The sequence below is a fragment of the Physeter macrocephalus genome, chromosome 12, assembly GCF_002837175.3.
Source record: "Physeter macrocephalus isolate SW-GA chromosome 12, ASM283717v5, whole genome shotgun sequence".
Classification (NCBI taxonomy): domain Eukaryota; kingdom Metazoa; phylum Chordata; class Mammalia; order Artiodactyla; family Physeteridae; genus Physeter; species Physeter macrocephalus.
In genome coordinates this window covers 19,076,049-19,091,256 of record NC_041225.1, presented here as the reverse complement: position 1 = coordinate 19,091,256, position 15,208 = coordinate 19,076,049, and positions in this window count along the sequence as shown.

Sequence of the window (15,208 nt, the reverse complement as noted above, 5' to 3'; positions counted from 1 at the left end):
CTTGGGGTGTTCAGTGAAGTTTCTCCCCTTTGGAAACTTGGACCTCCAACATTTCCCAGCACTGTGCCATCTCTGGAATCTCCATTCAGTTCCCAGCTCCCAGTAGTTGTTCTCTGCCAGTTCTTTCAGAGTCTCACCTGTGCATGTGTAGCTTAGCATTTGTCCATAGACTCAAGAGGTCCTTTATGCAGATTTCTGGGACTTTCTTTCCTGCATAGCTTCCTCTTCTTTGGTATTCTGCCTCTAAAATTCCAGCTGCCTCACCAAGAGCAGACTCTAATCTTTTTCCTCCACCCAATGAGAACACTGCTGTCTATTTTAGTTCCACTTCCACGCCATGATTTAGAAAGTCTTCCCAGGCAGAAAGCTGGCAAAAATGTGAAGTTATTCCATGTGTTCTTCTTCTCACAGGGTCATAGCCCTGCACTGTTTGTTGTGGCTGAAAACATTTATTTAAAAATTTTTCCAGTTTCGTAGTTGCTTATGGTGGAAGATAAATCCAATACCCAATATTGTGTTATGGCCTGGACCGGAAGCCTCCATGAGCCCCCATCTTACAGATGGGAGTGTGGAGGCTTATAAACTCTATATGTTTTTGCCCCATTAAGGTCACTCAGGCTATGAGTGTCAGAATCCTGAGCAGAGCCCTGATTTCTATGTCTACTTTCAAATCTCTCTGTATCACATCTCACCTTGTGTGAGAACATGGCGGTTCAGGCCATGGGAGCCTCCTGTTCTCACCTCTGGTGTGTTCTGTATTAGTGCTTCCATCTTTTGGAGACTCTGGATAGCAAAGTGTGCCAGGTGGGCTTTGGGTCTGGCAGGCCTGTGGCGGAATCAGAATCTTCACTTACCAAGGAGTTGACTTTAAACAAGTTGCTTCACATACGTACCTTCATTTCCTTATCTGTTAAAAGAGGATAAAAACACTCACCTTGCGAGAGATTTGTGATGATCAAATGTTTAGAGCTCAGCATTGTGCCTGGCAAAGACACATGCTCCATAAAGGTGAGCCAGCCCCACTTAGACTCTGTGAACTGGGGGTTGATCACTAACAAATGCTGCTCTGTCTCTTTCCAAGCACATGGCAAGCCCCAGTTGTTTTGTTTATTCAAGCATTTTGAGGCAATAGCACTTGGCAAGTCCCAGGTGTTACTAATATCTCTGAATCACTATGTAGTTCTATAAATACCTTTCCTAGATGTTATTGTTTCCCCTTATCTCACTAAAATGTAAGTCAGCAATGAAGTTATGAATTACCAGCTCCCTTATTCTCTGCTCTGTAATTAAGGAAGTGCTAGGTGAGAGCCCTCGCTGTGGAAAGGGGGTGGGTTAGTGCAAGCAGGCAGCGTGAGTGCAGGAGGCTGCCTGCCACTTAGGCACTACCTGGAGAGAGAGCGCTGTGGAAACCACTCGACTCAGAGTAGCGGAGCTTGGTACCCAAAGGCTGAAGGGTATACTCAGTCTCAGTCCACGAGCATTCTCCTTGTTGGGCATTAGCCTTGTAAAACCCAGTTTCCCAGCCTGGCAAGCACTTTGTTTTAGGCCTTAGCATTTCATCAGCATCTCTTTTTGTTTACGCATGCCTACCAGAATCAACCAGCCCATTTCAGTTGTACCCCGTGTTCTTTATTTTAAGCTGGAGGAGGAATATCTTCAGTGGAATTTGATCTTTTACAGAAATCTAATTTCTTAGGACCCAGGGTAGGCAATCTTGTAAAACTACTCTGCCTCTAATCCCATGGATTTTGAAAGACCTTAAAACATGAAAAATGCTCTTAGGAAGGGGAAAAAAACCATAATTTCTGGGGGAAAAAAACATTGCATTTATTTTCTTTGACCAACAAGATGACTTCTCCCTTAATTACCCCCAGTTCTTAGAAAGAGAGAGAGCTATAACCAGTCAGAATGGCATCATCAAAAAGCCTACAAATAATAAATGCTGGAGAGGGTGTGGAGAAAAGGGAACCCTCCTACACCATTGGTGGGAGTGTGAATTGGCATAGCCACTATGGAGAAGAGTATGGGGGTTCCTTAAAAAACTAAAAATAGAGTTACCATATGATCCAGCCATCCCACTCCTGGGCATATATCCAAAAAAGATGAAAACTCTAATTCAAAAAGATACATGTACCCCAATGTTCACAGCAGCACTATTTACAATAGCCAAGACATAGAAACAAGCTAAATGTCCAATGACAGATGAATGGATAAAGAAGATGTGGTACATACGTACAATGGAATATTACTCAGCCATAAAAAAGAATGAAATAATGCCATTTGCAGCAACATGGATGGACCTAGAGATTGTCATACTAGGTGAAGTAAGTCAGACAAAGACAAATAACCTGTGATATCACTTATATGTGGAATCTAAAATTAATACAAACAAACTTATTTACACAACAGAAATAGACTCACAGACATAGAAAACAAACTTATGGTTACCAAAGGGGGAAGGGGTGCCAGCTCCAGAATATGACTTAATATGGCCTGTGTATAGGAGTTACTTGACTTATCCCATCCTTGACGCTAGTGAGGACCCTTTCTTTACATGGGAACAGGGTTGTGTTCCAACTTTCAGGAGATTGTCTGAATAAGAAAATAACGCAAAAGGCATGAGCTGGGAACTTCCAAAATGGCAGACTGAGGAGCTCAATGGATCCTCTTCCCAACGAAACCACGTTTAACTGGAGAAAATGGAAAAACAAGAACAAGGATCCAAAAGTCTCTGAAAACCTCCATAAGGACATACAGAAAGTGAAAAGATATTAATTCAAGAAATCCATGAATAGTGGACCCACTGTTCAAGGATTCCTTGAACAGTGGGTGGTTCTTCCTGCACCCAGCCTCATCATGCCTGGGGGCCTTCGATTCCAGGGTTCAGACCCTGAACCACAGCTCCCACGAGTATGGTCACACCTTGGACCTTCTCCTTATCTGGAGCTACTCCTCTGTTACCACCGCCACTGAGCCTTCCTCCTCCCAGTCCCACTGAACCTGTCCATCTTGCCACCTTTATCCCTCCTCAACACTGTTAAACCAGCACCTTCGAAGAGGAAGCCCTGAGAGGCTGAGGGTCCACTTTACAAATCTGGGTTCTGCTTCCCTGGTCAGACATTGCTTCTCACCCACTGCTTCATCCTAGTGTCCACTGGGCCCCTGACCTCAGGCTTGGCCACCCCTCCCCCTTGAATAAGACCACAGATTCCACCTTTTGGCTTGACTGTGATTGTCCTCTCTGTAGAGTTTTTGCATTTACCCCCAGGCTCCATTTTTTCCCACATCCCACTGCTTAACCAGACCCCCCCCTACTTGGCCCCAGTTCAGCCCTGTGAGTCTGTACAGCTGGCCTCTCTCCACGGTGGGATCAGGCAAAATCTACTCTTTTGTGTCCTGAGACCCTGATCCCCTGACCCCCCGTCTCTCAGCTCCGTTAGCGGGTCCTCATTACCTCCCACACCATCCCTAATTATCTTGCTTCCCTGTCCCTTGCGGCTGCTGCTCCACCCTTGACACTTCCTCCCTAACAAGGGATACCACCCCACTTAACACAGGGGCAAGTGCATAGCTGCCTCATGATATGTATTGTGAGAGTGGGACTTCTGAGCAGGTCAAAGCATTGTTGTGGAAAGAAGAAGAAGCCCCGCTATGCTCATTTCCGGCAGAAGTTCCATTTCCAGGCCAGGGCCTGAAGAGATGCTACCCTTTCACAGTCCCTGCCACAGGAAGGGGAGCATAGGAGCCTGGAGCTTAAACTCAGCCTAAGACCTTGAAAGCTTCACAAGAGGAATAGAGACCATGGAACCTAGTGAGCAGGGGAGAGGTAGGCTCAGAGGCCAGCAACGTGGCATCTCATGGACCATGATTTCTCTTGGTGGACAAATGGGCTCCTGCTGCCAGCGTCTTTGGGAAATGTGCACGGGCTCCTCTGTTAGCATTGCTCACTACAGGTTTCAGAATTGTTTTCAGGTCAAGTGAGGTACAGATCGGAGGAGAGGGCCGTTCCATTTCCTTGTGCTGAACCTCAGGTCTTCGGGGGACCCGGAGACAGGAGGCTCTGGGAGCACCAGGGAACGTTATTGTCATGCCTGATGCTGGCGTTCCTGTGCAGGGCGGCATCAGGGCTCACGCAAGCGGCTGGAGAGATGTAAGCTCACTCGAAGGGCACTAGAATACAAGAGGAAGAGGTGGCTGCCATCCTGGGGTGGGCTTCGTCATTTGTTTTCTCCAGCCTCACTTTACTCCGTCCATGTTGAACCCTTCCATCCACACACCCATGTAGCCACACACACACACACACACCCCACTCACACATTCCGTCCTCAGGGCCCTGCTCCAGTTGCCACCCTCCTCTGGCACCTCCAGACTTTCCCACCCCCAGCTCCGTTGCCTCCCCGCTACAGTATAGTCCAGCCTCCCCCATCCAGGGACAACTACCTGTCAGTATGTTCTATCCAATGGACCATTGGCCATCCCTCATCAACACATGTCCTGTAAGAGCCGTCTTCTCTCCTCGTCCTCAACCACTGCAGCCTGAACTTTGACAGAAATGTCACCCATGCTGAAGGCTCGCCTGTAATCTGTCTGTGACTGACACAAAATCACGCCCAACTCCGAGCTCCCGGATCCAGGGCTCTCTCCTGGGTTTTTGTCATTTCCACATGCTCGGCAGCATTTGACCGACCGCTTCTTGCAGCTCCAGACACCTCCCCCTGGTTCTCTGTTTCCTAACTGCCTTTCCCTTGTCCTCCACCTGGTCTGCACAGGACACTCCCCTCCTGACATCCCATAAAAGCCTCTCACCTCTTTTCTCTACAACCTTGACCAGGGAGCTTCCTCCCTCTTGCAGCTTGAAGTCCAATCAGGATCTCCCTTCTCAAAAGCAGCTGAGCTCCAGACACCAGATTTCTAACCGCCCTCTGCACACTTCTTCCTGGAGGCTGGGAACCATTCAGGTACCTTCAGCTCAACTTGTTCAAATGGAACTTTTCTGTACGACCCTCCAGTGAAATGATTAGGCAGAGAAGAAGGAACCCCACACCCTCCTCTCTCGCATCTCCAAAACAAGTGTGCCCTGTGGGGCTATAGGTGCGTCGAGTGACAACGTCACCCGTACCGTTTTCTAAGCACGGGTGAGCCACGGTGCATACCAGCCAAAATGAGACCAAAATTCTGACTGTAACTTTTATGGAAAAAAATGGACCGTGGTGAAAGGCTTTCAGACTATTCTGTTCTTTAGGTAATTACATTATGTTACTACTAAATATTGTCCCAATACTGAAAACAGTGCACTGGTTGGGTGAAATGTTGTCTCTGTCGTATGCCAGCTCCGTTGTACAGCCCTCTTCTCCTCCTCCACAAGCATCAGCAACTTGGCCATCCAAACCCTTCTGGCACCCTTGCCTCTCCGTCTGTGTTTCTGTACAGCACCCGGGAGAACCCAGTTATTCCTTTTTTTACTTTACCATCCAGGGTGTCAGTCACAGACAGATTACAGGCGAGCCTTCAGCGTGGGTGACATTTCTGTTCTGCATCCTCACGGCGAAAGGCACGGTTTGACTTTTGCTCTAGTTTTCTTATTGATGTCAGTGCGGGATGGAGCATAGAAATATATCCATGTTACGAGTCACAGTGCCTCCAGCAAAAAACCCCTGCAACAACACAAAAGGAAATTCATTTTCTCACCCGACTCATTGGTGCATGATTTGTTTGCTCGTGGAGAGACAAGCACACAGCAGAAAGTGAACGCCTGCGAGCCTGCAAAAGGGTTTAAATGGCGTGTGTAGTCCCATTAAAGTTCAGTCTTAATGTCACAGCAGGAAGGCAAAATCACAGAAGTAAATGATGTTGTTTAGAGATAATAGAGCTGCTGTGGGGTGAAAGAAGGACGGACCAGGAAGGGGGAGGAGGAGGGCTTGGGGAGGCGAGAGAAAGAGGCTGGAGGGGACGGGGGTTAGTGGACAGATGAGACCTGTGGTGCTCACCCAGGCAAGCTCAGCCCCTCTGTGCTGTGTGAGTGCATTCCTGAAAGCCTTACCTTTTCCTTCAGGGAACTTTAAACCTTATGACTATGAAGAGAGAAGTGAAAATTGGGGCAGAGAAGAATTCTCTCAATCTGCAGCCCCCTTGAGGGTCTCACTGGATTTCCTAGTGACTCTCTTTCCTGTTCTGTGAAATACCGTTGTAATGAAAAAAAAAGTTTCCTAACCCTCTAGAACACCTTTCCATAGGTGTTTCGTCTGTGAGTGGATGTGGAGGTGCCTCTGGTACCTTCAAGCCTGTGAACGAGTCCACTGTTGGACGCACAGCTGGTTGACCTGCTGGAGGGGCGCCCAGGGCTCGTGTCAGGGTGGAATCGAAGGCGGTTTGTCCAATTCGTAAACTGCCAGGTGTCGACACAGCCATCAGTGCTCCTCTGGATGCTTCGAAATGAGGGAGCATCGTTTAAGTCAAAAGAGTAAGAAAGAGGTAATGGTCAGCCACGTTCCCACGGGTGGCCAGGGGAGGAGGGAAGCCACGTGGTCAGACGGTCCTGGAGGCTGAGCCGTTCTGTCACCTTGATTCCGGCATCGACCGGTCCTGAGTTCCGTTCCGAGCTCCACCAATGACTGGTTAGCACCTCTCCAGGCCTCTCTCCCCCAGTCTAGGGAATGAGAGTGACAAGGGACACATCTTGTGAGAGCGTTGATAGGACTTTAAAGTGTTGTGTGTATAAAGTGCTTATCTCAGCGTGCCTGATAATGGACACGTGCTCAGAAAAGCGCTGGCTATTTCCGTGGTCTTTCTGGTCTCCAGTAGATGCCACCACTCCTTAGTCTCTGCTTCTTTTCCTTTGCGCATCTTTCCCTCCGCGAGTGGCTCCGCTTTGCTCACCCCAGAGGTGGACACCCGACTGGCCTGGCCAATCAGCACGTCCTCCCACTTCAACACAGACATAGGTCAGGTGGGCTTGGGACCCTCAGGGGCCAACGAGAGCCCTCTTCAGCCACGCCCCTGTCTCTGGACTTATTCTCTGCAGGGTGATGGTCATCTCTGCCTTCCCTCTAGAGAGAGTCGGTCTGACGGGGGACAGTCGGAGCTGAGAGATGGAGAGAGAGGATCCAGAAGGCCCATGGGGTCCCGCTGAGCCAGCTGGAACAACCAGCCACTGAAGCATTCCAGTAGGGAGCCAATAGACCCTCCTTTGAGCTTGAGCTACTTTAAGTTGGATTCCTCTCTCAATGCTAAAAAGCCCTGGCTAATGCACCCTGTCCTCCTATTTAGGGCGAAGAATGTAAGAGTGCCCACCTGCACAATGGTGGTTGTCAATCCTGGTTATGCACCAAGATCACCTGTAGGGCTTTGGAAACAATGCAGAGTCGAGGTCCCGGCCCTGGAGATTCTGATTCGACCGGAGGGCGTCTGGGCATCCTTCTGTCTTAGTAAAGAAAGAATGAGGAACCAGGCACCTCAAGGAAAATCCAGGGCATCTCAGTTCCTGTGGGGAGAAGGAGGCTGGGCTGTCAACTGAAGTCAGGATATGGGAATCAAAATAGAAAACCCAAAAGTTTTCTTGTAAAGAAGTCAGAGGAGGGCCATCCTATCGTGGTCTTTGTTTTACTTGGTGATGCTCGGGCTCTTTTTGATAAGAATCGTGATCTTCCATGTTGATGCAAACAAAGATCTAATTATAGCATCTTAAAAGTAAGAAACCATTTCTACCAACCCTTAATTCAGGTTCATGCTGAGTCTTAGCAGTGGTTACTTTCTCCCACTGGTGTCACCCCACCAAATGTCATTTGTGTGCGGGCACTTCCTGTTCGCAAGCCCCTCCCCCAGCCCCTGGAAGAGACCTGCCAACCCTTGCTGAACCGGTGTGTGTTGCCGTTCTCCATCCGGTGGGGACTCTCCCCACCCCCTCCCCGCTCCTCTCCAAAGGGCACTGGCACTCCTGACAGCATCTTTGTTCAGCCAAACCCTTCTCATGTTTGAAGGAGAAAAAAGGAAAGTCTTCTTTGCTGTCATCCTGTGTAAGATGAGGAAGGAGAAAGGATTTTGTTTCAGTCCGGGCCTGATTTGATTAGCCAGTGCTTGGAATGAATATCTTAAGGCTGGTTTTCCTTAAAACCAGCCCCAGCCATCCAGCACGTGGGACTCAGCTTCTCAGCTGAAACCTGGGGTCCACTGTTATAATTCTACACCCAGTTCCAGTGTGTGTGGTTTTTTCCCCACACCAAGTAATTCTCTGACCCTAACGGGGCGTTGTACAATTCTACTCAGTTCTGACACTATTTACCAGAAGATGACGTCAGATCCTATAGATCAGGGGTCCCCAACCCCTGGGCCGCGGACCGGTAGCGGTCCTCGGCCCGTTAGGAAGCGGGCCGCACGGCAGGAGGTGAGCGGCGGACAAGTGAGCAAAGCTTCGTCTGTATTTACAGCCGCGCCCCATCGCTCGCATTCCCCACCCCGCCAACCCGTCTGTGGAAAAATTGTCTTCCACGAAACCGGTCCCTGGTGCCAAGAAGTTTGGGGACCACTGCTCTAGATTAAGAGCTCAGTCCCACCAGACGCCCCCCCCCAACGCCTTCAGATGCCAGCTGCAAATCCTGTGCTTCTGACTCTAGATTGGAGGTTCCAACCACCCCCTCCTTGGGCTCAATTAATTTGCTGGAGCTGCTCACAGAACTCAGAGAAACATCTTACTAACCAGGTTACTGGCGTGTTATAAAGGGTATAACTTCTACCTGGAACGGACAGAGGGAACCGTTTATGCATAGGGCAGGGTTTGGGGAGGAGGCTGGGGGATTCCATGCTCTCCTGTGCGTTCCTCTCCCCAAATCTCCATGTGTTCACCAACCCAGAAGACCTTTTGGGTTTTTCTGGAGGCTTCCTTACAGAGACTTGATTGATTAAATCATTGGCCATTAGTGACTGAACTCCAGCCCTTCCCCAGAGGTAGGGAGTTGGGACTGAAACTTCCAGCCCTCTAATTACACGTTTGGTTCCAGTGACAACCAGCTTCTCTCCTCGGGTGCTTGCAAAAGTCACCTCATTAACATAACAAAAGACACCTTGATCACTCTTAGCACTTAGGAAATTTCCAGGGTTTTAGGAGCTCTGTGCTAGGAAGGGGACAAAGACCAAATGTATATAATCACCGTATCACAGGGGTCTCGCCCTCACCCCTTCAGCCTTATCCAATCCTATGGTCAGCGCCTTCTTCCTCCAAACTCCCAGACTTCTCCACAATCGTGGAGGCACTGGCTTCAAGGGGAAGTTTCTCAAAGTGAGGTCCAGGGACTGTCCACACCCAATCCGTGGAGATGCTTGGTTTGAAAAAAAGAAAAAAAAAAAAAAAAAAAGCCAGAGTTTGGGGAGGAGGCTGGGGGATTCCATGCTCTCCTGTGCGTTCCTCTCCCCAAATCTCCATGTGTTCACCAACCCAGAAGACCTTTTGGGTTTTTCTGGAGGCTTCCTTACAGAGACTTGATTGATTAAATCATTGGCCATTAGTGACTGAACTCCAGCCCTTCCCCAGAGGTAGGGAGTTGGGACTGAAACTTCCAGCCCTCTAATTACACGTTTGGTTCCAGTGACAACCAGCTTCTCTCCTCGGGTGCTTGCAAAAGTAACCTCATTAACATAACAAAAGACACCTTGATCACTCTTAGCACTTAGGAAATTTCCAGGGTTTTAGGAGCTCTGTGCTAGGAAGGGGACAAAGACCAAATGTATATAATCACCGTATCACAGGGGTCTCGCCCTCACCCCTTCAGCCTTATCCAATCCTATGGTCAGCGCCTTCTTCCTCCAAACTCCCAGACTTCTCCACAATCGTGGAGGCACTGGCTTCAAGGGGAAGTTTCTCAAAGTGAGGTCCAGGGACTGTCCACACCCAATCCGTGGAGATGCTTGGTTTGAAAAAAAAAGAAAAAAAAAAAAAAAGCCAGATCTGTATTCCTAGACCTCTCCCAGACCAGTGGAATCAGACCCTCTGTGGAGCTGGGGGTGGGAATCTGCATTCTATGCAGCCCCCAGGGCATTCCAAGGTGCAAAGTTTGAGCATCTCCATGGTGGTGGGGGCCCCTGATGCTCCTCCTTTCTCCCCTCCTGTGTTAAATACTGGAAATCAGACAGCTGGACCCCGAGCCGGGCACCGGGAGGAAGCCGGGGCCGCTGCCTGGTCTCCCGGGTGAGTGTCATGTGTTAGGAGACCAGGGCTGAAAGGCAAGAGGGAAAAATGGTTCTTTCACTAGGCTTGGCATTTTAGAAAACCCTGTTTCAAGCACCCTGAATTTTGAGGCCTGAAAATAGTTATTATTTTTGCCCTCATTGCCTTCTTTCCCTATTTAAAATGGAATCGTTGTCAGAAGAAAACTGCAGCTCTGCACACCCGTGCCAGAGCCTCACACAATAGACACTAAAAATAGGGCTCTGCCTCCGAGCTCGGCGAAACTCTCCAAAATGAAATATGTATACACAGGCGTATTACCGCAGGTCTGTCCTGTCTTGTCTACTGACATCCATTTTGCCTTCTCTTTCCCCAAAATAGCTTCTCCTTCTTTTCCGGATGACCTCCTTTTCCTGATGTGCACTGGTCAGTGGACTGTACGGGCCTGGACTGGCCCCCTTGGCCACTCTTCTTGGGTTTTCTATTTTGATTCCTGATCTAGTTAACTGGGGACAGAGCCCATCCATCTGGAAGCTTCTTGGCAAACATCAGCCTTGCCCACAGCTGTGATGACACCATCCCATCCTACCCACCCTCACAAGAGCCCAGGAGGGGAAAAGCACTTGGAGATCGACTTGAACTGGGGTCTGCCCAGGGTCAGAGCAGGAGCCAGGTGCTGAGAGGCGGGGGGGAAGGGAGGGGGCCACACAGCGACTCCCCGGAGGAGCACCCGGAAAGGCGGATTACTAACAGGGAGCCCCAGATCAACTCGGTGTCTGGAGAGCGGGAATTTCACTAGGGCAGACATATTGCTGCCTTGGCATTCTGGCAGATCCTAACACCCGAAATAGCACGACTTCTTTTCGATTCCTCCTGGCATCTGCCCACAGCACCCACACCCAGGAAATGGTGGGTGGGGTCTGTTTGGACCCGCTGCAGTGAGCTAGAACCATTTCATTCGCTTGGGAAATGAATGCGGTGCAGCCCAGGGCAGGGCTTTCACGGAATGCGTCCATTCTCTCGGGCTTTTCCTTCTGTGACTGGGGCCCTGCTGTCGGTGTCCCTTGTGCTGTCACACACACCCTGGTGGGGCTCTCCATCCCCCACTAATGTGAAGCCCCGTCCCCATCAGCTCCACAGCTCCCTGACCCGGCGTCTAGAAGCTGACTTGTCCCTGTCTTGCTCCCGGGCCAGGGGTCCCATGACCTCCGCAGCCTCCCCTGGATCTGGACCGGGTTTTCTTGTCTCTGCAGTAGCACCCTGAGCGACTCTCGTTTGCTCTGTGAAGCGGGCTGAGCAGCCCGGGGCTGACGCCCCTGCCGTGTCTTATTCTGCTGAGAAGCCGAGGTCGGTCATGTTAACCTCAGACTCTTCCAGCCTCACCTTCTCTGGGCCCCTCTGGGTGCGCTATCCCTTGGGCACCAAGAGATAGCTGTGTTCCAGAAAAGTGACGTGTGAGAGGGATTTTCTAAATCTGACCTTGTGCTGAAAGCAAATAATGATCTTAATAGTTGCAGAAGTTCCGTTCTCGGGACCATTCTCTTAAGCTGTAGCTCACCTGCAAATTTTTAGTGGCTTTCCAGAGACCTGCACAGTCACATATCCGCGATTCTCTCAGTTACCCCTGTTGTATGAGAAGCCACTCAGATCTACTGGCTGAAAGTCACCATTTTATTATTTCTCATGACTCAGTGGGTTGACTGGGGCTCCGCTGGAAGTTTCTTCTGCTTGTCTTGCGTGGGGTCTCTCATGGGCTTGCAGTCAGATGGCTGGGACGTCCAGTGTGCCTCTGCTCTGGTGCTTTGCCGGGCCGGCTGGAAGTCTGGGCCCTCTCGTTGAACTCACGTGGTCTTTCCACGTGCCTGGCTTGAGTGTCTTCAGAGCATGGCGGCTGGTTCCCAGAGCAAGCCTTCCAAGAGGATAAGCCCCACTTTGCAAGCCTCTGCTTTCATCCCTCTTGCTGACGACCCTTTGCCCAAAGCAAGTCACACGGCCAAGCCCAGGGACATCGTGGACAGTCCCGGCGGGCAGTGATCCCTTGGAGCCAGAAATGTAAACCGTTCACCCCACCCGTTTTTCCACTGAGGCAGCCCCCTCAGGGATAACCAACTCTGACATACATGCACCACCATAAGCAAATCGTGGTGTCTGCTATTCACAGAGAGGAAACTGGAACAAATAGAGAGCCATTCAGTGTAAAAGGAGGAGCTGACCAGCTCTCCCTAACAGGCAAATTCTCATTAACGCCAAAGGAAATTGGAGCACTTTTTTGGTCTGTTTCTTTTGGTCATTTTGGTTTTCCTAACTTTTTAAAACAACACTTTAATTAAAAAAAAATTGCGCAGACATCATGGTTCATTGTTTACAATTCTTCCAGTCACCGGATTTCATTGATAGTAACTACATCACCTCCAGCCCACAATCTTCCCTCACACTTCCTTCCCCTGAGAAACAAGACCACCATGTTGGCTGGCAAATCCCCCGCTTCTCCTGCACATATGTCTCCCCTCAGAGGGATGTCTCGACCATCAGATGCCGGTTTTGCCCTCTGTGTTCACAAGACACAAAACATCTAGTTGTTCCACACGTCCCCTGCCTCGGCCATGAGTATCCGTGATGTCTAGAAACCAGCACTTTAAACACTTAAATCGGGAGGAGGATTTGTTTTGTTTCATTTTGTTTTGAAGAGACGTGATTCACTGTTTTGGAGACCAGCAGATAGCTAGTTTGAACTTCAAAATCTCAGAAAGTAGATTCAAGGGAAATTACTTTGAATGATAGTAATGGACAAGAATTCAAGACATGGAGTATAACATGAAATAGCAACCGGTTTGCAAGGCAGAAATAGAGACACAGATGTAGAGAACAAATGTATGGACACCAAGGGGGGAAAGCGGGGGCCGGGGATGAATTGGGAGATTGGGAGTGACATATGTACACTGATGTGTGTAAAATAGATAACTAATAAGAACCTGCTGTATAGCACAGGGAACTCCACTGTACAGTAGAAACGAACACAACATTGTAAAACAACTATACCCCAATTAAAAAACAAAAACACGAAATAGCACAAGAGCAAGATGGAGCTGAAGAAGTAATTTTTTAAAAACTTTTTCTTAAGGAAAATTTGAAATATTTATATAAGTAGCCAGAATAGTGTGATGAGCTGTCTGGTGCTCGTGATTCAGCTTCAATAATTATCAGTTCGTAGCCAATCTTAGTTCACCTTCACCTCCACCTGCTGTCTCCAGTCAGGTAAGTTTGAGGCACATCCCAGACATCCATCATTACATCTGTAACTAGTTCAGTGAATCTCAAAATAATTATGCTGAGGGAAGGGAGCTAGACAAAAAGAATATATACTTTATGATTCTATCTATTTAAGATTCTAGAATGTGCAAACAAATTTATATTGACAGAAATTAGATCGGTTATTGGGGACAGGAATGGAGAGAAAAGAGGGGGACGATTACAAGAGACCATCAGAAACTTCTGGGGGTGATGGATATGCTCATTATCTTGTTTGTGGTGATGGTTTCACAGGTGGCTACATACGTCACAACTTGCCAAATTTCACATTTTAAATATGTGCTGTTTATCGTACGTTAATTGTACCTACATAAATCTATCTTATCACGTTAGGGTTGAAGAAGGTTGGGTTTAAAAATAAGCAGAGTTTAAAAATTGAGTTAGATGTTTAAAATCATTTGTTTTATTCTTTCTATTTTTATTAACATAAATATTTAAGGATATACATTTTCCTTTGAGACTTGCTTCAGCTATAACTCACAGGTTCTGTTGTATAGTTTCTTTTAATTGTCATTGACCTGATAGATGTTTACGAGAGAGTCGTTTACCTTTTTAAAATTTTCAGATAGAAGAATCTCTTCTGTTGCTCTATTTTGTAATCGATGTCTAGGTTGAGCATATGATCAGAGGATTTTGCCCAGTACTGTTCCTACTTTTGGGAATTCGTTAAGATTTTCAATATGGTCTATTATGTTATCCGTTTTCACTGACCCTTGAAAAGAAGGTAAATCCTCCATTTTCAGGAGATAGATTCTGACATGTATCAGTCAGATCAACTTTCTTAATTTTTACTTATTTTTTCTACCTGATATAAATTCTGACATGAATTAATAGAATTGAAAAGTTTCCCACCACAGTGTGTTTCTATTTCTCCTTATCTCTTTTCCAACTTCTGCCTCATGGATATTGCTGCTACGTGATTTTACACATAGATCTTCATTAACTCCTCTGTCTTCGTTGTGTGACGTACCCCTTAGTGTCCTCCGCCCCATATAATGATTTTTATCATGAGTTTCCCTTTCTTTGAAGGCAATCTGACAACACGTGCTTTCTTTTGGTTTGTGCTTGCCCAGTACATGTCCATCCTCTTCATTCTGAAACGTTATGGTTCACTGTTTTAGATACGTCATGTCTAAACAGCATAAAATTGGATTGTGCTTTATGATGTAATCCCATTTATATGAGTTAATCCCATTTATGTCTGTTGATGTGATAGACGAGTTTGGTTTCTTTTTGGCTGCGTTGGGTCTTCGTTGCTGTGCGCAGACTTTCTTCAGTTGCGGCGAGCTGGGGCTACTCTTCGTTGCGGTCCGCAGGCTTCTCATTGCGGTGGCTTCTCTAGCTGCGGAGCACAGGCTCCAGGAGCGTGGGCTTCGGTAGTTGCAGCATGCAGGCTCAGTAGTTACGGCTCACAGGCTCTAGAGCACAGGATCAGTAGTTGTGGCGCATGGGCTTAGTTGCTCTGCAGCATGTGGGATCTTCCCGGACCAGGGCTCGAACCTGTGTCCCCTGCACTGGCAAGCGGATTCTTAGCCACTGCGCCACCAGGGAAGTCCTGTGATAGATGAGCTTTATCGTATATCTGTCATATTATTTTGTTCCCTGAATATATTGTTTTAAAATATTTCCATATAAGGTCTATTTGTTTCCTGAGGGGGGTGGGGGGTCAGGGTGAGGAAAAAGAGAGGAGAAGGGGGTGGAGGAGAAAAGGCCTCAAGAGAAGAGAAGTTCTGGTATTTAGAA